Raw genomic sequence first — 23156 nt, 5'->3', positions numbered from 1 at the left:
ATGGAGACAACAGAATTTATGTTTCCAAAGTCTGACTGCTGTGAGAAATGGGCAAAAGGTACTTCAAAGTCCATGGCTGTAGCTAAAGAAATGGGAGTCACAGTTAAGGTGGATTCAACGGGAGCCAAGAATTCAGAAGAGGCATGTGAAACACTGAAAGCCTCACAAGAAAAAGACAGGAATTAGCAGATACTCCAAAAAAAAAAACAAGTTCTAAGCAGGATGTGTTCAGAAGACCAAGTGTAAGAGCAGTAGTGGTAAAGAACCAGATGCCAGTTTTAAAATATTCTTAGAAGGGTTACTGCACAAAGATTGAGACTCATTCTGAACAGTGAATTCACCAAATATTAACCTGATTGATGGCAAGGCTTGCAACTAAAAATGCATGGCACCACAAACAAGATGCAGTCATGAAGAAAAAGAAGCACTGAAGAGAAATCATTCAGGGGCAAATTAACTCAACATGCTAGTAAAACCAGATTTTCTGATGTTCGTGAAGGTACTGGGAATGGTGAGGGAAAAGAAGGAAAAAAAGGATCTTCGAAATGGCAGAGTGTAAAGATCTGTTCATTACAAGAGCATTTAAGAGGAAAAAAATAAGAGTAAGGGGAACATAAACTTGTCTACAAAAGTGGCAAGCCAAACTGACTATATCCAGGCGAGACAAAAACTAGGAAAATTTTATAAACAGTAAGATCACACCAGGAGAAACACTTGACTATGCAATATACACTGCTTGTTACAAACAATGACAAAATTGATAGTAAGAAGTGGAAACAGGAGAAAACGAGACTGGAAACTGGCGAGAGAAAAACATTCAGAAGTTCATAGAAAAATATTCTGAGAAGAAAAAGAGTACAGGAACCAAAAACCTAGAGAAAGAATGGAAAGCCATGCAGGGAAATAGTCGCACGAACAGCAACAGGAGTATATGGAAAAACATAGAGGTAAGCAAGAGACAAGGCAGGCAAACCTGGTAATATGAAAATATAGACATCCGAATCAAGAAAAAGGCGTAACTTCGCATAAAGCAAAAAGGGCAGTGGCCAGGCTGGAAGAGTGCCTCAGTATCTTAAGACAACTGAATGTTAGAGCTAGGTGATGTATGGACCAAATTAAAAGCAAGACTGGATTCACAGATCCCTCCCATAATTGTCCATAGTTGCTGATTTTGGAACGTGTGGCAGGATCTAAGAATATTTTAGGGCAAAAAACAAACTGATTGTTTAAAGCCTGGGGCTGAAAACCCGTTTTTTCTGTCGCTGAAATAATTGTTACAAGCAAGAACTTTGTTCCCCTTCCGCCCCCGAAAACCTTCACTTCACTGGATGTTCCTGATTCCAGAAGGTCTCACAAAAGATCATTGTGTTATGCATCCACCTTCTGCTGCTTGTCTTTCTAGGAATCTTTTAAATGAGCACTTTAAGACCTGAAGGAAAGTAATTTTATAAGTGTGCAAGCCTTTCAACGGAATATTCTCTAAACTAAATTTTAAATTTAACGACATTGAGTTTAAAACCAGTTTGTACTAAAAACAAAGGTTTTATAAACAATTCGAAAAACAAGATAAAAAAACCCAGCCATGGTTCTCATCCATTCACTCCTATTATTCAAAACAACCAAACCAGACATGTCATCCCATGCTGGAGCCTTCCTCTACCATTCAAAACTGTGAGCTGCAAAGTGAATCTCTAGGCCGTGATGGTGCTTCTGGAATTTTCCATTACTTGGAAAACAACACTGGCATTTCCCATTCATGGAGAGGAGACACAGAGGGACCCATGCACAAAAATTTATAAGATTATCATCTTCCTATTTCAAACCATTTCATAAATAAGTATTTTCCCAAGAGTAAAATCTTCTCTCAAGAGAAATATCCAGATCAAGAACTTAATTCCTCTGAGGAAAAAAAAGAAAGAAAAAGGATTCTAAATGGAAGACAATCTCTATAAAAACAGGATCCAAGTCACATATATTTGCTACTGTATTATATTTATCAACTTCCAGAAGACCAAATTGGAAAAAAACAAAATGTATGACAGGAGCTACAGTAATTAAATGCTGAAGAAAACACAAGTGGACTTCTCAGTTAATCCTTCTTTTAGCCTTTAACCAAAACTATTATGTATTAAAAGATTTTTTAAAAGTTTGAGCATAGAAGAGATGCCCTCCAATCCTAAAACAACGAAAACATTTACTTCTGAAAGCCAAATATAAAATAGATTATGTAGATAGCATTTTCTTGTTTGAAAAAAAAAAAAAAAAAAGAAGGAGTAGCTAGCCCCTGCTAGCCAAACAAGACATGGCTGACTTCAAATGAACTGAGAGTGATACCCTTCACAAGAGGGAATCCTATAGTACAGAAATACTAGGAAAGTTGACATTGTCAGCTTCTACCCCAGGGTAGCCATTTGCTAAATACAAAAATCATTAACTGTTCCCCTGCAACCTAGCAGGAAAGCAGTGCAATTAGTGCCTGCTACTTTGTGACAGCTGGTAGTCCCAACTGTTATACAACTTACATGGATATCCAAACTTGACCTAAATTATACTGGGGTACATCAGTCCACACAGGATTTTCATATACTAAACACTACACTGACATTTTTTCCCAGTTATTTCTCTCACTTCATCATAGGCAAAATATAACTCAAGAGCATAGAGGGAAAAAAAAAAGTTTTCTTCAGGTACTGCTATGTACTGTATTTACTCAATTCCAGCACATAGTGGCTCTGGCTCCAGCCCTCAGGCAGGCATGCAGCAGCAGCAACTGCACCAACTCCAGCCCTGACCAGATCGAAGCTGGATCCAGGGCTGGAGCTTCAGTGCTGCCTGACAGGGCAGGGGTCAGAGCCACCTCAGTGGCCTGGGACAGAGTGGAGCTGGGAGATGAGTGTAAGCAGCAGCTAGGGGCAGTAGCAGAGAACAGGAGGTGCAGGTACCATGCAGTATGCATGATGGGACAAAATGCAGGGGAAATCAGCCCACTTGCCGTGAACCCCAGCCTTGCTATTTCCCCTATTGCAGAGTGAGTGAGGTCGCAATTTAACAACACCTGCCAATAATTAGGTTCTATACATGGAACATTAAAGCAACATCTAAATTTTCCATTTACAGAATCTAATTATTAGGGGGTCATTTTAAAATTCGAGAACATATAGGATTAAGTTAAATACAGCATTATATTGCCTTATGCTCACAAAAGTTGACTTATTTAAATTCTGAATAGGTACTTTCACAAGACTAAGTGCACTTAGTTGTATCAAATGAAGACAATGCATTCTGTATAAATCATAACAGGAGAAAAAAGTGATTAGGTTGCAAAGTTAATCAGTTATTATATCTCCTTTGGGCAAAAGACTTTTATTAATTATGCAACCTAATAGGGTTTAGGATACCAGTATATCTAACAGGCAGAAATGCCTAGAAAAGTGGTAATTAATTGTAAATGTTAAAGAAACTGTATTTAAATTAGTCACAGTTCCAGATATATTCCTCATGTACTTTGTTAATGTATTACTTAACAGTACAAATCTAACATTACTGCTTTAGTAGTTTAGAAAGGCTGATCATAAGTCTCCTTCTGAAATGTTTTCACGAGTTATTTAGAACAGGACTGTCAAACTTAGGTGTGGGGCTGCTCTGGTGGAACCCTACCCCTCAGCTCACAGGGCCGCACCAGCAATGCACAGCTCTGGGCCCTTTCCCACTGAGCAACAGTGGGACAGGCAGCTACTGAGGCCCATCGGCTGGCTGCGTGTGAACCACTAGCAGGCTGCTAGCTGGCAGCCCTGCCCAGTTAAAGGATAGCCCTGATCACTGGGGACCAACCTTTTCTGGCAGGTGTGGCAAAAATTAGTCCCAACGCTCACCCTATGATCCTTTTCCCTTGCCACTCTGCCTTCTGCTCCCTGCCCAATCTACTACTCTGTTGCCCATCCTTTCCCCAGTCTGCCATGTGCCACACACAAAAAAGCTGTTCATGCCACTTGTGGCACATGTGCTGCAGGTTGGCCACCCCTTCTCTAGAGCAGTGGTCTCCAAAGTGGGGTGCACACACCCCAGGAGGTGTGCAAGACAATCCATTGAGATGCGGGAAGAAAATATTAGAACTTCTATTTATATTTATTTTTTATCTAAAAAAATAAGAAAGAAATCAAGCTTTACTAATATTTAATATACGGATTGACACTGGTGCCCTCACTCTGTCTGTATGTCAGACAGTCACATATGTACGCGAGGTATCCTGAGGGAAGAGTGGGAGCTCCACAACAGAGGGGTTGACAGTGGCGCCCTCAGTGGTGCCCCCAATAAATATACATATACTGGGGGTGCGTGCTCAAAAAATTTTTACTGATAAGGGTGCACTATCAAAAAAGTTTGGAGACCACTGCTCTAGAGCACTGTGAACATATAGCAAATCATTTATGGGCATCTTTCAAAATTCCAGAAAAAGATAGATGAACCTTCCACAAGGAGATTTTCCAAATGTCCAACCAACCATTATGATATTTCTGCAGTGTCATTTCTTTTCTGCACTTAAAAGACATAAAAAGAGCCTGCACTTCTTTAATCAGGAAATCTTTCATTATTTGCAAGAGCTTCAAAAAAATACCTTTTTAAGGGCTTCAATTCCTTTTATTTATAGTATATTTTTACTCATGTTTTAGGAGGATAATCAACTCCATGTTTTAATGACTGCACACAAGTCAGTCCCAATTAGCACAACTATTTGGAATTCTTCTATACTACTGAACTTAATCATATAGTATAATGTCAATGACTACATACCACAGAGATCAGCTTCATCCCCACACTAAACTGAAAACCAATTGTATGACTTCCCTAAAGCTACAGAGGGAATCTGTGGCATAGCAAGGAGCAGAACCCAGAACTCCAGATTTCTAATATGGTGCCAAAAAGTTATAATTCTGTCCCACTCTTTGGGCTACACAAGGGTCTGTCTTTTGAAAAAGAATATTGTAGCATGTTTTGTAAGCTGTGCAAGGTACCTGTTATAGGCACTTTAGGATGAAAATAAAGTGTCCTATTCAGTATTGTGGTTAGTATTCATAAAATTGTTATCCCTAATATCCCTTTCTTCTGCAGTTATGGCTCAGACTTACCGTTCATTTCCAGAGCCAGCAAACAGAACCAATACTGGAAGCAGTATTAATTGGGAAAGGTTTCCAAATTCATGGTGGGAATGCTTGTTTGCACTTGCAGGAAGGGACTGAAGAATTTTAGCTAGTGGTCATTATTGAAATGGTAGTGTGACAGTAACTTCTTCCCAGACCTACTGCTAACATCACAGGCAACATTAACTGTGGCATCTTCCTTCTCCATCCTAAGAGCTGTAACTGCCAGTAAAAAAAAAAAAAAAAAAAAAAAAAAAAAAAAATCATATGCTTTCCAGAGCGCAACAGTTGCAAGTTTTAAAAGAAACCAGTGAGCTACAGCCAACATCTTATTTCTACAGTTCAGCCTCTCCAACCTCACATCCACCTTCTATACCTCACTACTCTATGTCCCAAGAAAATATACTTGAGGAGAGCGGTCTCTCTTTTAAGGTTCATTCTGTAACTTCATGTCAAGCTGTTCATGCAGCAAAAAACTTTACCACTTCTGGAAGCTTGTTTCATTCTTCACATCCTAAAGTGCTGAAAAAGGTTTTTTTTCCACAAGCTGTGTATAACGTGGTCTCCCAGATCCACGGACTGCTTAGACTGCCTGTAGGAGCAATAGGTTGATTAAAACAATTGTACTGGCAACATCAGAAACAGTTTTCTTTCTTGGGAAAGACACAACAGTAGTTTTCGTTCCTGTTCATACATTCTAAACCAAGAGAAGGAAAGGGCAGGCTTTACAGATGAGAGATTAAATCAAAACATTAAAAAGGTAATTATCATCTCAAACAGCAGCAAAACTACCATATTCCTAGGACTGTGCGAAACACCAGCATTTTGTTTCAATGTCAATTTCGCCATTTCAAAGGGACAGTGCTTCATTTCATCATTTCATTTCAAAGCACTGTTCTGTTTCGCTTCATCAAAACCATTTCGCTGTTTCAATGTTTTGCCCATAGGCTACAATGGGGAATCATGATAATGCCTAAAACTCTGTCATTTCTTGCCTGATTTGGATGCAAATTGCAGGGATGGTAGCCCCTTCTGAGGGCATGAAGCCTCCCAAGTTTCAAGGAAATAGGTGCAGAGGTATATCAGAAACTGCACCTCAAACTTCAAAAGGAAAAAAACTCGCGACACTTGCCGGCAGCAGCAGCCTTCTGTAATCCAGCACAGATCCAGGGACCTGCACCCCCAGGTGAGCTGCGGGGCTGTGCCAGACTCCTCCAGGCGGTGCGGGCCCCTGGATCTGCGCTGGACAACAGAAGGCTGCCACTGCTGGACACAGCCTGTGCCCAGCGACAAGGAAGACCAATGCTGCTGCTGGCCCCAGGAAGCAGCAGCAGCCTGTCATCTGGCCCAGTGGCGGGAGGCAGGGGAGCCAGGGCTACACTCCAAGCAGCTCCACTGCCCCATGGAGTTCAGCCCAACCACGGGAGGTGGAGCGCAGCCCTGGCTCTCCCTGCCTCCTGCTGCCAGGCTGAGATTGTGGGATTGGCAGAGCTGGTTGGACCGAAGCCCTGGCTCTCCCCACCTCCCGCCACCAGGCTGCACTCTGAGCAGCTCCATAGCCCCATGGAGCTCAGCCTAGCAGCAGGAGGCAGAGCGCAGCCCTGGCTCTCCCCACCTCCCGCCTGCACTCAGAGCAGCTCTGCCAGCCCCACAGAGCTCAACCCAGTGGCAGGAGGTGGAGCACAGCTCCATGGGGCTTCAAAGGTGCTCAGAGCACAGCCCTAGCTCTCCCCTGCCTCCTGCCACCAAGCTGCTTTGAAACATTTCAAAACATTTTGAGTGCCCTCATTTCGTTTCAAAGCTGTTTTGAAGCTTTTTGTTTCATTTTGATTTCACTGTTTCGAGCTCAAAATGCATCAAAACAGCTTCAAAACAAAACACTTAGACATTTTGCACAGCCCTATAATCCACTATGCCAAAGGAATCCTCAAACTCCTGATGCAAGAGGGTAGACCACTTTTTGTCCGTTGCATCTGCTTTCAGGCCAGGTACAGACATTACACTTTTACCAGTATAAGTGATTGGAAACTAGTCTATACCCATAACAGAAGTTTGGCACGCAGACTTGGTATCGTCATTTTTAATCCAATCTAAGATTTGCCCCTCCACCCCACCCAAGCAGGAAGGGTGTGTGTTCTGTTCACTACCAATCTAAACTATGCCACTACAGAATAACATGCAACATAGCCTGAGGTGGAATCAATCTTTCTGAATGTCTACACCTAGCCTCCTTTGTCAAGAGGCAGAAGAGGCAAGTAGCTAAACTGAAGCAATCAAAAATAGTTTACTTCAGCCAATTAAAGACTACACAGAGCAAAATGCAAGACTACTGGATAACTATTAGCAAAATATCCCATTTTTTTTCAAAACATTAATTTTTTTTTAAATTCCATTTTAAGTTCCAGACAATCTTGCCAAATGTTGATTTTTACAACATAAATTTTACAGCATACATTTTATAAGTTATTGCGCTAGCTGCACTGTTTATTGTTGTGATCAAAAAGAAAGCTGATGTGCTTTCCACACATTCCCGTTATTTTTTTTTATTTAAATGAGGTAAGAATTTTTTTGGGAATGATATCTTTTCTTGGACCTACTGTATAGTTGGTCCAAAGTTAGACATGCTTTCCAATGCACAGCATTCTTCGGGTCTCCCACTAAGTGGCAGACTTTGGAATCTTCCATGTTATGGTAACGATTAATGTTGCATCCATGATGGTCCAGGAGTTATACGAGAGGCAAGGATTTACGCAAGAGTGCTTTGCCCTCTAAAACATGTCCAACTTTATCCTAACTATATGGCTGGTCCAATAAGAGGTATCAACCACAAAAATCCTTGCCTCTTGCATAATTCCTGGACCATCACAGCTATCACATCACTCTAAAACTACCATTTCTATTTAATTCTCATCTATCTCATTTGGAAGAGGGGCCAGCACTTTGTATTAGCATAGATACTGAAATGATTAGTCTAACCACATAAGTTCTGGAGTGGTGCCCTAGGACATTTTGGTCCATGCATAAACAATTTTAAATCAATCTAACTTGATGCAAGCTAGCATTAAAACCATTAGACCAGCTGTGTGTCCCCTCTAATTCCTTTCAAAGTGCGTGTATGTTGACAAAGGGAAAGGAAACTAAAATTCCCTTAAGATGACATCAGAAATGGCTGAACAGTTCTGCTGTAGGCAATTTTGACCCGACTTCCAACTCCCTCACTTCCCTTGTTGTGGAGCATCTACTTTATCTCTTTAAAATATATATATTTTTTTTTTTTTTTAAATCACAACCACACACAGCTTCATCCTTTGACTCTCGGAAAACTGTACCTAATGATGTTTCCTTCATAGCTACCCACTCTTACAGGGGTCTCTCATACTGAATTATATATACACTACATTGCATTGTTTTTACCTCTCACCATTTTGCTGCTTTCAATCTTTCCTTTCCCACTGCTGAACAGCATGGAGCTGACTCTCTTCTGTTGCTGTTATTTACCACTTATGCAGGTCCTCTCCAGTCATCTTCCTCATTGACTCCCGACTCTCACCCATTGCAATCTTGTATGCTCCAATTTGTCATTTCAATGTCTAAATCAATTACTTATGCAACTCCTTAGCTCCATATATCTATCCTTTTCTCTTCTTCTAAACTGGATAAACTGTCCAAGACTACCATCTAGTCTTGTAGTTAGCAACAGTTTGGAGAGAAATGGTGGTTGAAAAATTCCCTTTTGACCATCACCTAGACTCAGAGGTGTAACGGGCCAGCAGAAGCAGCACCCAGAAGTACCTGACATGCATGTTGGTGGGAAAAAAATAGAGGCGACATCTCTTCCCAGCAGTAGCAGCAAACTACTGGCTGCAGTTCCTGCATTATGCACTGCTGCCATTTCTCTGTCCTCCCCACTGCAGAAAAGATGAACTTGACACTTCCCTAATGTTTTCTTTCTTGCTTTCAGTCATGTGCAGTCATCCACAGACCAAAGTCAGAAGATAAGTAGCCCACAAGGCTCTCCACCATCAAGAGGGTCCAGAGGAGGGCCACTCGCATGATCAGGGGGCAGCAAGGCAGGCCCTACGAGAGGAGGCTATGGGACCTGAATCTGTTCAGCCTCCACAAGAGAAGGCTGAGAGGGGATCTGGTGGCCGTCTACAAACGACTAAGGGGGACCAGCAGGCAATGGGAGAGTCCCTGTTCCCCCGAGCACCACCGGGAGTAATGAGGAATAACAGCCATAAGTTGATGGAGAGTAGATTCAGGCTGGATAAGGAGGCACTACTTCACAGTCAGGGCGGCTAGGATCTTGAACCAACTTCCAAGGGAAGTGGTGCTCGCTCCTACCCTGGGGGTCTTCAAAAGGAGGCTAGACAGACACCTTGCCGGGGTCATTTGACCCCAGCATTCTTTCCTGCCCATGGCAGGGGGCTGCTCAGGTCCCTTCCGACCCTACCAACTATGAAACTGTGAAACCATACGAGTGGTCCTCCTTTGGACCCTCTCAATGCTGTCCACATCCCTCCTGAAGTGAGGCACCCAGAAGTGGAAGCAGTACTCCAACTGCAGCCTGACCAACATCACACAGAGGGGGAGGATCACCTCCTTGGACCTGCTCATGATGCATCTGTGGATGCATAACAAGGTGTGGTTAGCCTTCCTGACCATATCCCCACATTGTCAGCCCATATTCTTCTTCGAGTCAATAATGACTCCGAAGATCCTTTTCTGCCTCTGTGCTGATGAGAAGGGAGTTCCCCAGTCTATACACCCAGCAGCATCTCTTTCTCCCTAGGTGCAGTACCTTGCACTTGTCAGTATTGAATTGCATCCTATTCTCATCCATCCACCCCTGTAACCTGTCCTGATCTGGTTATAGCCTGTCCCTCACTTCTAGCATGCCCACCTCTCCCCACATCTTAATGTCATCCACAAATCTGAACAAGGTCCTTTTCATCCCCTCGTCCAAGTCACTGATGAAGATGTTAAACAGTGCGGGCCTGAGGACCAAGCCCTGGGGAACCCCACTGCCCACATCCCTCCAGGTTGAAAATGACCCATCCACCACCACTATCTGGGTGTCACCCTCCAGCCAATTTGCGACCCATCTGACTGTGTTAGCATCGACACCACAATCACCTAATTTTTTAAATGAGAACAGGGTGAGAGACAGCATCAAAGTCCAGAAATACTACGTCCACCATGACACCTGCATCCAAGGATTTTGTGACCTGGTCGTAGAAGGCAACCAGGTTGGTCTGACAGGACCTGCCCCTACTGAACCCATGCTGGTTGCCCCTAAGCATAATCTCCCCTGCTGGTCCCTCGCAGACGTGCTCCTGGAAAATTCTCTCAACGAGCTTCTCCAGAACCAAGGTAAGACTAATGGGCCTATAGTTTCCTGGGTCCTCCTTCCTCCCCTTTTTGAAAATGGGGATGCAATACTCTGACCCTAGGCCTGGCTGTGCCTTTCTGAAGGGGATGTCCCAGTCCCTACTTCAGAAGATGCACATTAAATTTTTAAAATTATATAAATTATATATACATACTTTAGTTTGTGAAATGCTTATGAAAATGTGAAATTAAAGACTGATAAACAGTTTCACAGTAGCTAGGGTCAGAAGGGACCTGAACAGATCATCTAGCCTGACCCCCTACCACAGGCAGGAATGAATGCTGGGTTCACAAGACCCCAGAGAGGTGATCATCCAACCTTCTCTTGAATTTGCCTAAGGTAGGGGCAAGGACCACTTCCCTGGGAAGCTGGTTCCAGATATTGGCCACCCCAACTGTAAAATATTGCCTTCTGATCTCTAACCTAAACCTATTCTCCATCAGCTTATTACCATTGTTCCTCTTCACCCCAGGTGGTGCTGGGGAGAAAAGGGCTCTACCTATTTGCTGTTGATCTCCCCTGATGAGTTTGTAGGCAGCCACCAGGTCTCCCCTCAGCCTCCTCTTGCTGAGGCTGAACAGGTTCAGGTCCCTCAGTCTCTCCTTGTAGGGCCTGTCCTGCTGTCCTCTCACCAAGTGGGTCGCCCTCCCCTGAACCCTCTCCAGGCTGGCCACATCCCTTTTGAAGTGCAGTGCCCAGTACTAGACACAGTACTTCAACTGCGGCCTGACCAAAGTCGCATAGAGGGGGAATATCACCTCTCTGGACCGGCTTGAGATGCACCTTTGGATGCATGACAGGGTATGGCTGGCCTTGCTGGCTGTGATCTGGCATTGGCAGCTCATGTTCATCTTAGAGTCAATAATGACTCCAAGATCCCTTTCCACCTTTGTGCTTTCAACACATAAGACATGCAACACATAGGACATGTATAACAAATAGGACATGCAAAGCCACCTGAACAGTGATGGCAGAACCTTGTTCAGATTCTAGGCAATGGCTGACATGGTAGGAGCATGCCAGTTCAGGTTTTTGAGCCTTTAGGGTCACCCTTGAGTCATGTTCCAGGTTTTCTCCACAGTCTATAGAGCAAGAACCTTACTTTTTCTTTCAAATGCAACTGGCAATTCTTTTGTTTCCCCATGCCACCAGGAGCTGGGATCTATAACAAACTATTAAATATTGTTAAGACTCCTGCTAAGCTCTAAATATGTCATCACACTTGGCACCACCTATCCACACGGTGTTATCTGCTGTGGAGGTTTTATCATGAGTCTCACAATGTTAGAAGGCTACTTAAATCCTTGATCCCAAGTCTTGTGGATATGCAGGCAGTCCTCAACTTTATGACGTTAGAGTTATGGCAAACAACACTTACAACGTTTATAAATTGACATCCTGCTTCAACTTTCCAATGTTGGTTTCGACTTTACAACACTTGGCCAGCCATGGAGCAGAGGTGCTGGCCAGATCCCCTGGACACAGAGTGGGGGGTTTGCACACCATGGTGGTGGCATGGGGCAGTGAGTGACGGTGATGGTTACGTGTCGTATAGCCAGTCGCACATGCAGCCCTGCGGGCTACTGACGGGCCAATCAGGCACCACCCATCAGCAGCGCACAGAGCTGGATATGTAACTGGTCATGTGAAAGTGGTGCATGGCGGCATCAGGTAGTGTATGGCAGCACCGGCCACCACGTGCAAGAAACAGGGTATTGGGCCTTCATTCAGGAACCAATTCCCCAATTAGAACCTTGCTCCTATGGGAATATTGGTTGGGAATAACGACATTTTGACTTAAGACATGGTTTTCAGGAACCTACTGTGTTGCAAGGCCAAGGACTACCTGCACCAAGAAAGCGCTGGATATGAATTAGCAATGGCCATTATTATACCACTTGGTGAAGTGCTGCAGGGAGGGGTTACCCTCCCAAAAAGATTTCGTCTCCTCAGAGTGAAGGAGCTACTGCTGCCCCTACTGCATAGGGTCCAAACTACTCAGCTACAGGGATCCATCTGTGCCTGCAGGAGCTTTGTTTAGGAGGGCTGAATTCTTCCACCAAGGATGTGGCTTCATATAGTTCCCTAGCTGCTCCTGGGATTATTGATTATGATAACTGTTATTCATGCCAATCATTTCTCCTAGGAAATCCCAAACCCACATGAGATGGGTTCAACTGTCAGGGTAAAATGTGAAACTCAGCAGTTTGTTAAACAAAATGTCACGGATGGGAGCTGAGGGCAGAGCACTACAGTCAGTGGCCAACCTGGGATTCCAACAGGGTATTATTCAGCCCATACATATAGTTAGTTAGACCTTGCAGTAAGGACAACAGACACTACCAGCTTCAGGCTACTACAGATTACCTTGAGACATCAGTCACTCAAGCTTTTTCAATGTTCTCATCAACATCTCTATATAGCCATTTATATATATAGCAGAACCTGAGTTCGTTCCCAGAATAGGTTCCTTAGCCCTCTGCAAAGAATCAACTGGTATAAACAAATTTCAGAAAAAAAAATCATACCGGACCACTGAAGTATTCCAGCAGCTGTTGCAGCTTTTATTCTGAAGGGTGACTCAGGATTGATGTATTCCAGCTGAGTGGGAAAGCAGCACCCTTTCAAGTAAGTTACAGCAATCACTTGAGTAGCTAATTCTTAATTTGGCAACCTGCTATGAATAAGCAACCATCCCTATACCAAACCTGAGCACTATTTTAACACTACACTTTGAATGTCCCTTTTTGGACAGCTAGTACAACTGCACTCTAGTTGTGCACCAGAGCTAAGTACTGCCTTGTCTACATACAAGCATGTGGGATGCTGGCACTAACATCCAGATATAACGACATGTTTTAATTGCTAGATTACTACATGAAATACATTCAACTTAAATTAAGAAATTAAGCTTTCTGGAGCCATTATAAACACCAAGCTTTTCAAACAGAGGTGCAACTACATCTAGTCTCAACAATACTTTGTCTAAAGGTGGGGCCAACCTGCAGCATGGGTCCCTCAAGTGGCATGGACAGGCAAGTATGTGGGGCGCATGGAAGACTGGAGATGGGACAGCCACACAGTGGCAGATAGGGCAGAGAGCAGAAAGCCGAGTAGCAGATCAGGTGAGAAAAAAGGATTGGCATGGCATTCAGAGGATGTGGTGGCCAATTTGTGGCATACCTGCAAAAAAACCTAGCCTCCCAACTAGTCTAAAGCAAGAATTAAAATGTTATTGCATCAAGAATATGCCTTTAAGAGGCTGTTGCTTACCCATGAAGCAAAAGAAAAAAAACAGATCCTGTTTAAATAATATTCTATACCTTTTATTTTGGACAAGACTCCAAGCACCTGTCAGACAAAGTGATTTTAAGAGGATTATTTAAGTATTGCACGCCACCCAGAGCAGTCCAAGGCTCCAGACTGTAGACCATAAAATAGCTTGAGTGGCTACTCAGAACTATTAATTCTACCTAAGTGGTTCTCACCCCTCTTTAACCTCCTCTTTCTAAAAGCACCAGCTCTTAGCTTTATTTGATTATGGAAAAATAAGAGCGCAACAGGCCTAGATGTTTCTGATGTTATGAATTCTTATTTGAAATCTCTAGGTTTATCTTATGAAACATGTGGGTCCTTGCACAACTAACAGTGCTAATGTGTGTCACCCTTAAAGGATACTGCAGTACTCTGGTTGAGAATCACTGCTCTGCACTAAACAAATGCTTTCAACTTGATTTAACAAATTAAAATACTGTATTTAAATTGCATACTATGTGCACTTCCTCCCCCCCCCAGCAAAAAAAAACAAAACAGCCCTCCAAAATTGAGGTTCACATCTTAAGCAGGGAGGATTATTTTTCTTTGTTGGAACAGAAGCCAGGTAGAATATAGCAAGCAGACAGTGTGGCTCACACCTCCCAAGATGGCTGCCACTTCTACCTGAGACTGTTATGGGTAAAGGTAGAGTCCAATATTAACCCTCTCAGTCACTGGCAAGCTTTTTAGCTCAAGAGCCACTGAGTTGGCTGAGGATGAGTGAGCTGCTGCATGAAGTCTGTAATATGTTGCTGATGCCTGTAGTGTGGAAACACCACTTTATTTACAGGAAGGTACATAAAGACCTATTTACAGTAAAGCAGTTGCAGCTTTGTTACTGCCCTCACAAGGTTCTGGGATCTGGCTTTATTGCCATTATGCCACACCAAGAAGCCTCACCTACATGATCTCCTGGGATGCCACACTTCTTGGACACTGTTTCTAACAACATTTACTCGGTCATACAGTCAGCCATAACTCCAGAAAGACCTTTTTCTTGCAGTCTGCTTTTAAAAAAAAAGAAAGAAAAAGTGCATTTTATTTGGGACACATGATGGGTAATAAAATACAGTATATCATTTGTCAAAGTCAGAAAAGACAATCCTCTACTCTGCATTATATCAACCAGTTTTTAGTCAGCAATCACTGAATCAAATTCAATAACTGGGAGCAAAAATAGTGTCTCTTTTAGAAAGCTATGTAGGTAAAGCAGCTGTTCTTAACCTTTTAATACTCAAGCTTTTAGCTCTGACTCCATTTTTTACTACAAAAATAAATAAATAAAAGATAAATAAATACATAGAACAATTTTTCTGTTGCAAGCAACTCAGAAAGACCACAAAAGGTCAGAATGTTTTTGACACTGCAGATTCCTATTTGAAACATCTGGGTTTTATACTGTGAATGATATAACAGTGCTAATAGTGTGCACCACCTTCAAAAAGGCTCTCATAGGATACCCCAAGTTACCATGGCACTTTGGTTCAGAATCACTGCTGTAGAGATTTCAAACAATATAGAATTTACCATAACCTTTGATAAACTATTCCAATAGTTAGTTAACCTCACTGTTGAGAACTTAAAATTTATTTTAACTTATTGAGCTTCAGTTTTTAGTTAAACTGGACTAGACTGGATTTTATTATGCCTTTTTCTGATTAGTATATGGGAGAAGATTTTCTCCCTTTGCAGATACTTACAGACTGTGGTCAAGTCACCTTTTAAATCAGTCTTCAGTACGTTAAACAAACTGAATTCTTTAAGTCTTACTGTAAGTAAGGCACACTTTTCTGTCTGCAAGTCATTAATAACTACCTAGGTACCATCTCCCATTTTTTCACTCTTAAGTGAAGTGCTAGAAACAGAACTGTACATTATATTCCAACATAAATCTCACCACTGCACTTCCCTACTGCTACCTGGTATTTCCATGTATAAATAATCACATAATAACTTTTAGCCAATATTGTACACAAGGTGTTCACACTGAATCAATTCTCCACCATTACCCGAGTCCTTTTTTAGCAAACTTGCATGACTATAGATTCCAACACTGTAAAAATGTCTTGCATTCTTTGCTCATAGCTGGCCTTGCATTTGGCTGTATAAACAAATGCATTTGAAAGCATCCAATTTAATAAATAATCCAAATTACTCCGTGTCTATGTCCCATCTTTACTGTTACTTCTGATCACCAAAATGTGTACCACCTAAAGATATCAGCACTTATTTTGTTTCAGGTCATTAGACTTAGGACACTGGTTAGTATTTCTGTAAAGCAAAACAGATATGTATCCCCGAATTAGCACTTGAGCATTGTCTCAACTACTGTCTGTAGTCATGTTTGTTAAGGTAAGGGGTTCATGAAAATAGTTCAGAAAATTCCTATTGGTCTCCCCAGGAGCTCTAATACTACTAATTAAAAAATCCAAGTTGTCTTGATAAAGTTCTGAAAACTCAACTTTAGTTTTGTCCCACACCCAAAAACAGTTTCCCTTTGCTGCACAGTCTTTCACAGCTATGCACTGTGGTTAGAGCAATTCCATGAGACAAAACAGGCACCATTTACCAGATAAGATGGTGAAGGGGCATGGCAAATCAAGTATCCTAAATGAAAGGTATCGTGGGTTCCATCCTGAGGCTGAAAACTGCAGAAAAGATCTTTACTCTTCAGATCTGCTATCTTTGGAACAGTGACAAAGCACAATTTGAACCATCTGAACCAGTATGAAGTACTCAGATCTTTGAAAGATACCTTTATCTGTCAATTTACGGCAGAGGGAAAATCTGCTGAAAGCTTTCAAATTAAATATGAATATTAATAAGATAAGGACAAAACAGGCCATTAGATTATCTGGTGAGACCTCCTTCATAATAAATTAGACTAATTAAAAAGAGAGAACATCTGAAAGGGGTCTTTCTATAACAGATGTCCAGAGGAAAACACAATTTTTATACGACTATTTATAATACATTAATATAGAGAAACAGATCAAAGTGAGGCAACTATATGCAGTGTGTGTGGGGAGGGCAGTATTTCCTTCCTGGAAAGAAAAAAACCAAGATCAGAACAGATTATTCAGAATGTTACAACCAACCTCTGCCCTCTTGTGGACAACCACCAAAGTGTTGCCACCAAACAAATTCTTTGTACCATATGCTGTTCAACCTCAACCTTAAGGTCCCAATAGCAACTAGCCCTCATTTAAGTTCTGGGTCTCAAGCACAGTGCCAGGTGTAGGCTGGATGTCTGCCACCTTCCATGACCAACAGAGCCTTCCTATCTAGGGTCTTTATGCAATCATTCTAAATCATGAATAAAGAGACAGCATTGCCTATGTATCCGGGGTGCTAAACTTCTAGCCTGCATGCCAAATACAGCCCATGGAGCTATGGTATCTGGCCTGTGGGGCTCCCCGTGGGTTGGGAAATTTGGCAGGAAAGGAGCAGTGGAAATTACTATCACCACCCTCCCCCACTGCCAAATTCCTAAGCCCTCCATTGCAGTTCACAAATAGGCCATACCCTCTTGCCCACTGAATTGGGACCAGGCTACGCTCTACTCCCTCCACAAGGCTGGGCTGGGGCTGAGCCAAGCCCCCTTCCCCTCACACAGCTGGATCAGGGCTGGGCTTCCCCCTGCCCCACTTCACACAGCCAGATGGAGCCACCAGACAGATCTGGCCTGTGGACACACCAGGCACTGCGCATCCAGCATGCTGGGGAAAAGGGGCACCAATGCTCTATACTAAAGATTGTCCCAACCTTCCCTTATAACAGGGGTATCCAACCCGCTGCAGATGCATCACAAGTGGCACAAGTAGCCTGTTTGGGGTACACAGCAGATCAGGCTAGACAGAAAGCAGAGCAGCAGGCTGGGCAGAAGAAGAGAACTGGAATGAACCTAGGGGAGGATGAAGAGCTAATTTGTGGTATACTTACCAAAAAGATTGGCCTCCACTGACTTACACATCTGATTTTTGGTTGCTTATAGCAGTGGCTCCCAACCCTTTTAGACTACAGACCAGAAGTAATTGTGGACTGGCAGTGACTGGTATACTGCGGACCAGCAGCCAACCTTTTTTTTTTTTTTTTTATACTCAGTATAAAGAAGGGTTGGCTGCCAGTCCACATTATGCCGGTCACTGCCAGACTTCCAGTCTGGCAGCCAACCCTTCATGACCTGGGAGTTGGGAACCTCTGGCTTATAGATCTTTGGCAATCTTTAACCCTTGGACTCATGTTTTCCATGCCAAGCAAATGTTTGTTCTTTTGACCGTTCAAAAAAACAAAAACAAAAACCCGCACCTTTAACCATGAAATACGCCTTCTAAAACTTAGCAGGTCTCTGAAAATTCCATCTGTACTAGACACATCCCACCCCACAGCAGTAAGGATTAAGTAAGATTTTCCTTGCAATTACTGCTCCTCAATGCTGCAGTCTGTCATGTGCTACTGCAATCCCACGCCCAGGGACTGTGTGCAGAGACCATCTCTCTTGTGACCTCAATACTGCCCCTGCTGGTGGCAAACCCATGTGGAGGAAAACTGCAGCCTCGTGCATAAAACCAACACAACTTTTATGGAGATAGTAGGTGAAGTAGATTGGGAAAGAACCTCAGGGATGCAAGGGTAGGAAAAAGAAAAAGACTGGTTGAGCAAAGTAAGGAAAGAACAAGAGAGAGGCAATAGGGACTGAAAGCCAGGTGGGTCTGACCACTTCCAGTCAGCAAATACCTGTGAAGCCCACAGTAAAAACAAACATTGTTTCCTTCATATAAAGGTTCAATATAAAAGACAGCCTGTTACTACCACCACTACAAGTTACACTGTGAGGTCAAATGACAGAAGTCTCTACCATGGATCTAACAACAGATTTGGAGCCACATGGACTCCAGTATTATGTCACATAATACAACTCTTTCTTCAATCTGATTTTTAAAAAGCCCTAGAAAATTAGAGAAATTCACGCAATTTTGTAAAAGAACATCAGAAGTTGTAAAATCAAACAATCAAAAGTTAAGAAGACTGCCTGTGCCACCTTAAAGAGTTATCCAACTGCAAACATTTTATATTTCCTCATGGGCTTTTCTATGATGCTCAACACTATAGAATCTGAATGCTCCAAAACATTAATGAACTCATATTCATGTCGTTGATGGAAAAAGTAAGGGAGTGATAGATGCATTTATAGATGCAGAACAGAGACAAAGATCAGTGCCCAGTGCTCACTAATTCTTATTAGTAATTAAAGAAACCTGCAACCTAATTTTGAGTAGTTCCTATAGTACTTTATAACATCAAAGAATAGCTCCCATTGTCTTGATGTAGAGCTGTGCATGCTAAGCACATCTGCTAATCAGACCTACCGAATTCACAGCCAAAGTACACTGTGCAGCAGCTCCTTTAATCTTGCATGCTCCCCAGTGAGCACCTCACCCCTTGCCCCTGCCCTCCCCACCCCCGATCAGCAGAGAAGCTAACCATGGAGCCATTTTTGCCTTCCCACCAGTCAGCAAACAGCAGGGCCATCTGGGGCCCTTCAGCCAATCAGTGGCAGGAAGCAAAAATGGTACCATATTTAAAACTGCACTTTTTGCCTCCCCACTGATCAGGAGCGAGCTGCAAGTGGGGACCCCCTCCACTAGTCATCAGGGGGAGGGAGAGGCACAAGGGAACCTGCAAGATTAAAGGAGCCATAGCACACCTCACTCCGCCATGAATTCAGCAGGCCATGGTCTAAGCTTAGCACTGATAGAAAGGGAGAAGCACAAACCTAGTGACCATCTTTGAAAACTTAAATGACTTGCTCAGCTTCACACAGGACAAGAACTGACAGAAACAGGGCAGATAAATTTTTCAAGGCAACAGCCAACTGCTCTGACCCTGAGACCATTCTCTCTTGCAGCAGTCTTCTGCTCCATTTACAAGCCACCTTCCAACTTCTATAGACAGGACAGAAGTCCTAGAAACAACCTCCTCAGACATGCAACCTAGACTGTATCCTGGAGATAAACCTATCTGCTATTTAAAAACATGAAAATGGGTCTTGTGACAAAAAAAAAATATCACATAACCAGAGACTAATTTAATGTATACATATACAGGGGAGTGGGGGAGGCAAATTAAAATTATACAGGCAACACAGAAACAGAAGACTTTATTTTGCCGTCAGAATGTTCTTTTAACAGTGGTGTATGTAGTCTGCATAAAGGCATAAGAAATTATTTAGGACAGGGTTTGCAACCTGTGGCTTGTGGGTTGAATCCACACCACAAAGCCATTTTACATGGCCCAGGAAACCAGGACTTCTTCAGTGTTTTGGCAACAGCCAGCCTGAAACAGCCTGCCTTGAACCAAGCTGAATAATTTTGGCCAGCCACTGCTGATGCATTGCAAACCATTCAGGGGCCATGGGATTGCTTTTATTGAATCTTATAATATATGCAAACCTCTTTAAGCTCCTTAATAGCTGGACTCAGCATATAAGATCTAACTCAGGGCTGGGCAATTATTTTGGCCTGAAGGGCCACTTAAGGAGTTTCAGTGAGGCATTGCAGGCTAGGGGTAGAGAAGTAATTGATCCTATCTGTCTCTGGGCCCACCACCGGATGGAGCAGGCAGGTAGCCTCTCCACAGAGAAAATCTGGGACCCCGTGGGCAGAGCAGATTAGACAAAGCTGCAGATGGGTGTGGAGCAGAGTCCAGGATGGACAGGCCTGGGACTGCACAGTGGCGACAGCTTGGAACTGGGGCCCAGGACAGAGCCGTAATCTGCTCCCTGCACATCCCTGCAATGGACACCAGTTCCGCAGGCAGTGGTGTGTGGGAAGCAGATCACAGCTCTGCCCTGGGCCCCAAACCTGTGTTGTCACTGTCCTACCATTCCAGCCCCAGTCCTGGCCCCTGCCAACCCATTCCACTCCCAGCTCACTCAGGGCCCCATCCCATCTGCCTGGCTAAGCGTGCCCTGCTTTGGAGGGGGGGAAGGTGTCTCATGGAAACCTCACCTGCCACCCACTCCATTCAACACCTCTGGGGGTAGGCGTGGGGTGGATTGGCAGTAGCAGCCACACAGAGCAGCCCAGGAGCAGCAATACCTACTTCATACCCTGTGGCCTAGGCAGACACACCTCGGCCATGTAGGGCCAAGGGACCCACCACTGGCCAGATAATCTCTTGGCAGGCTAGATGTGGCATCTGGATCATGTTTAGCCCCCCTATGATCTAACTTGTTCCAACTGCTTGCATTAAAGCTTGTAGGAGCCCCCTGGGGAACTGAGAAACAACAATGCTTGACACTGATCTCAAACTGTTTTGGGACTATTTTTTGAGCTAACAAGCTCCAGTCAAATCTGTTCCTCTTAAGATGGCACACAATCTCTGGTCTCATTGGCCTGTCCAGTTTTTAAAGATAGAAATTTATGAACGTGCCATCAATGGGACACCAAGGAGTTTGGCTTACTTCACCAAAAACTACTTTGGTTGCTTTATTCAAAAGATCCTTGCCACTGGAAAAAGGGAATAAACCAACATTCTGATCCTGCTGTATGTAGAATCATAGAAAATTAGGGTTGGAAGGGACCTCAATAGGTCATCTAATCCTACTTTTTGCTTAAAGATGGACCACCCTCAAAACGATCATTCCAGCGAAGGTGCCATCTATCCAGGTCTTAAAAACCTTTAAGGATGAAGATTCCACAACCACTTTTCTGGACTGGCAGTAGCAGCCACAACCACTTCTATGCTCCTAGTGAGAAATACATGGCACTACAGAGAAAAGGCAGTACAGATCCCAAAGTGGAACTGTTTTGATCAACTGAGATTGAGAGTGACCTTGGAAACATGGGTCAATTTACATAGCTGCCTGATAACAGCTGTAACTGTATACATCAAAGCTTGTAAGCCAAAGCTTGAAAAACTAATGCTAGGTTGTAAAGACTTCAGGAGGCGCAACTGCACGGTCAGGGCAGCTAGGATCTGGAACAAACTTCCAAGAGAAGTGGTGCAGGCTCCTACCCCGGGGGGTTTTAAGAGGAGGTTAGATAAACACCTTGCTGGGGTTGTTTGACCCCCAGTACTCTTTCCTGCCATGGCAGGGGGTTAGACCAGATGATCTACTTAGGTCTCTTCCGACCCTAGAAACTATAAAACTATGAAATACCTGCATCTCTGTCTAGGTGGTCTTTAGAATACTGTTTCTTCTAACTTCCAAGAATGTAGCATCATTTCTCAGATTCTGTCAGCACTTAGGTCTAATACTGCAATAAAGTAATGAGATCATGCTCTTACAGACAGCCATTTTCCTTCCACACATTTATATGAAGCAGGATGAATGATTTCTAGAGCCCTATACAAAGCAGTCTGCAAACCTAACTGCAAACTCCCATTCCTACTCTGTTGTCTCTCTTCACTAGTCTTCCTGCTTAGCAGCCCTAAGTAGGTAAGGCTTCCCCAATCCATTTCTTTTATAGAGAGATGGACAATGCCTCTTCTTGTTTTTCCATCAATCCTCAAAAATTGGGAATCCACCTCTGAGAATCAATAGTAGGGAGTTTACCAAATCCAAGCCAAAGCTTACCTAATATCCAACAGGATGTCTGCCCATCTGAGCTATGTATACTGGACTTTTCTATGGGTAAGTCTGCGATTAAAAAAAAAAAAAAAAAGAAAGAAAGAAAGGGAACCTTCCCAACAGAAGTGTTTTGTGATTCTTCACCTGCCAGCTCAAACATCTAGGACTAAATGTTAATAACCTACTGCCTGCAGAGCCATTTTGTCTGGACTATGCAACGCTGCAGGTTGGGGTGGGGCAGGTGGGTTGAGGCAGCACACTAATGACGGTGACAGACTGTGGTGACAAGCCAGCTTGGAAGCAGACCATGCTCAGAGCTAAGTTCTATCATCCCCCTCCCCACACCTGCACCCTATACTTGTACAGAAGATCAAAAACTAGCCATTTTAAGTACGTGTCATCCTAGCCTCATCTACTTATTAAGGTTGAATTAAAAAGCTGATTTTTAAAGTGGTTACTTACTGTATGTTTGCTACCAAATACTACCATGTGCCTGTTCAAAAGACAAAAAAAATACCAGGAAAAGCATAAAAAGGAAGAGAGAAAGAACAAGCCGAGCGGGTGAGAAATGTAAGAGTACAAGATCTTTAATAACTGTCAAAAGTTGTCAGCCCTTTGATTCCATAGAAACTGTGCTGGCAGAATTTCTTCTTCAGCCTTCCATGTATGTCAGCAACACCATTGATACTACTTTTCCCACAACTGAAACACTGAGAAAGGTAAATGTATACAACAT

The 23156-nt window shown here is 43.1% G+C and overlaps 1 protein-coding gene across 8 annotated transcripts in view; it reads right to left on the bottom strand.

Annotated features, from left to right (window-relative positions):
- ENAH (ENAH actin regulator) overlaps positions 1–23156 on the bottom strand; it is a 199504-nt gene that overhangs the window by 156208 nt on the left and 20140 nt on the right. The window contains exon 1 of one of the 8 annotated variants that reach the window (XM_090047892.1): positions 14746–14852. The exons of 6 other annotated variants lie outside the window; for them this stretch is intronic. The gene's annotated coding sequence lies outside the window, so the exon portion shown is untranslated. Of the gene's footprint in view, positions 1–5126; positions 5300–14745; positions 14853–23156 lie in introns of those variants that run through there. One more of the 8 variants, XM_090047882.1, reaches the window with a different exon arrangement.

This window comes from Crocodylus siamensis, chromosome 1, assembly GCF_052110815.1.
Source record: "Crocodylus siamensis isolate JL-2025a chromosome 1, ASM5211081v1, whole genome shotgun sequence".
Taxonomy (NCBI): domain Eukaryota; kingdom Metazoa; phylum Chordata; order Crocodylia; family Crocodylidae; genus Crocodylus; species Crocodylus siamensis.
This window is presented reverse-complemented; position numbering and strand designations above follow the sequence as displayed.